Source organism: Charadrius vociferus, unplaced genomic scaffold, assembly GCF_000708025.1.
Source record: "Charadrius vociferus isolate BGI_N301 unplaced genomic scaffold, ASM70802v2 scaffold163, whole genome shotgun sequence".
In the NCBI taxonomy this organism is placed as follows: Eukaryota; Metazoa; Chordata; class Aves; order Charadriiformes; family Charadriidae; genus Charadrius; species Charadrius vociferus.
Window position 1 is genome coordinate 1,880,425 of NW_009648332.1, and position 2,193 is coordinate 1,882,617.

A 2,193-nucleotide genomic window follows, 5' to 3' on the forward strand; every position below is an offset into this window, starting at 1 on the left:
CCAATGCTGTAATAAATATCAACATAAACATTTGATTTCGGTGCTCTGCAGTTTATTCCTGGTGTTTGCTGCCAGACCAGGGGCGGAGGTGGGGGGAGGAGGACAGATTTTTTTTCAACCCTTGTTTATGGAGGACCAAACCCTGCCTTTGGGATGCAGGAGCAGAGGTGATGCAGAGCTGAGAGGTGACAGGCGTTGGGAGGGTCTGGCTGAGGTTGGATGGGGATTCTGCTGTGGTGCGGGACCCGGGGGAGGTTTGGTTTAACGATGCTTGCTTGTTTTATGGGTTATTTTTTTTTAAGCATTTTGAAAATTCAGCGTTCAGCCTGGGAAAATGGTCATTCTTGCCTGCACGGGGCTGGGGGGGGAGGGGGGGATTTTGCACCCTGTCCCCCAGGGTATCCCCGTGAGAGGCCAGAGGAGTTGGGCTGATGGAGGCTGGCATCCCGTGCAGCAGATTACAGATGAGGGATGCCCCAGCAGAGGAGCTTGGTCTTGCTAACCTCCCGTTGCTGGAATCCTGCGCCGCTGGGAGGTAAGCGAAGGGAAGGGATGCAAGTGTCACCTTCAAAAATATATATATATATACACACATATATAGGCTTGCAACAGGGTCTGCTGACCCTCTCCTTGAGCGAGGGCTGGCTGCGGTGCAGGGTGGGTGCCTGCGCCATTGCGGGATCAACCTCAGCTCCAGGCTCTGAGCCAGCTGCTGGAGATGGAGAAGCTCGGGCAGGGCTGACCTGGCTCCCCGACGGGCAGCATCAGAGGCTGCTGCAGCACCTGGGGAGAAATTGGGGTTTAGATGGGTGGTTTCAAGTGCTGGGTGCCTGAAACGCTCCCGGGAGCTGCTGTCTGAGCCTTGTTCTCCGCCTTCGACTAGTTCAGGCAGGATACGGCTGGCTGCGATTGTGCAGCTTCTCTCCCTCCTTGAGGGAACATTCAAGCGTGGGCTGAGAGTTTGGGGGGCTGTGAGCCATCCTGGAGCTCTGCTGGTCCTGGGGAACGCTTCCACCCGGCACTGGCACCCACAGCCACAGCACTGCTGCAGTTCCAGGAGCAGTGTGGTCATGGATGCTCATGGAGCGGGGTGGGGGGCGATGCGTTGGGTGTCTGCTGGGTTTGGGCACGACCCAGAAAAAAAATCATGGTGCCTGCAGAGCCCATTAGCACGTAATTAATGGTGGTGCCAAGGAGCGGGGTGTGTTTGCACCCTTTGCTACCCGTGCAGGTTTGCCTCTGGGTTAATGCCACAGATGTCCCTGTGTGGGGTCCACAGCCGTCCCCCGATGTGGTTTTTGATCCAGGCAACCACGTCCCTCTGCGCTTTGCAGAAAGTAGTGTGTAAGCATTGTCCAGAATTTGGAAACGTGACCCCCGAGGGTAATTAGTTGACAGTGATGAGGACCTCCTGGCTCCCTGGGGCCATCCCTGCCTCTGCTGCCCAGCCGGGCACCGCTCAGCCGCCTGGAGCAATGGGCAGCATCGCTGTCCGCTGTGTTTATTGTGGGGCATAGAAAAGCCCTTCCTGTTGGTTCTTACTGGGTTACAGCCTCATTTTATTAAACACCGGCATGAGAAACTGCCAGGTTCCCTCCTCTAAACGTCTCCTGAGCCCAACCTTAGGGATAATTGTCTCCCACGTTAGTTTTCATTAAATTAAACGTGGGAGCAGGATCTGAACAACCAGGGGCTCCGGTCTGAGCACGGTGCGTACTTGCTGGCACGATGAGTGCTGCCCGTGGAGTCGGACTTTGCACCAGGGGAAGGTAGTGAGGAGTGGTGGAGCCAGGACAACACACCATGCATCATCCCCAGGGCAGGCTGGGGACCAGATCCTGTGCCAGCGGTTGCAGAGCTCTCCTCTGGGCAGCCAGGCACTGCCGGGTCTTCATCTCAGACTCCAGCCACCCTCTTCTCGCATGTTCTGCTCTCCCCGGCTGCCGTTCATTAAATGTTAATGCCTGGTTCTTGGTCCGCGCTGAGGTAATGCCATTCATCTGCTGACAAGCCTTTATAACTTATTGATGCCAACCCAGATGTGCCTCTGTGGCCCATTGGCCTGCTCTCAGTCCCCCCTCCCTCAGCTGGGCTAATTCCAGCAGGTCACACTGGAGGAATGAGTGGGTGAACCAGACATAGGGTGCTTGGGAAGACCAGTGGGACACCACACACGTGTGCACAGCTATCCAC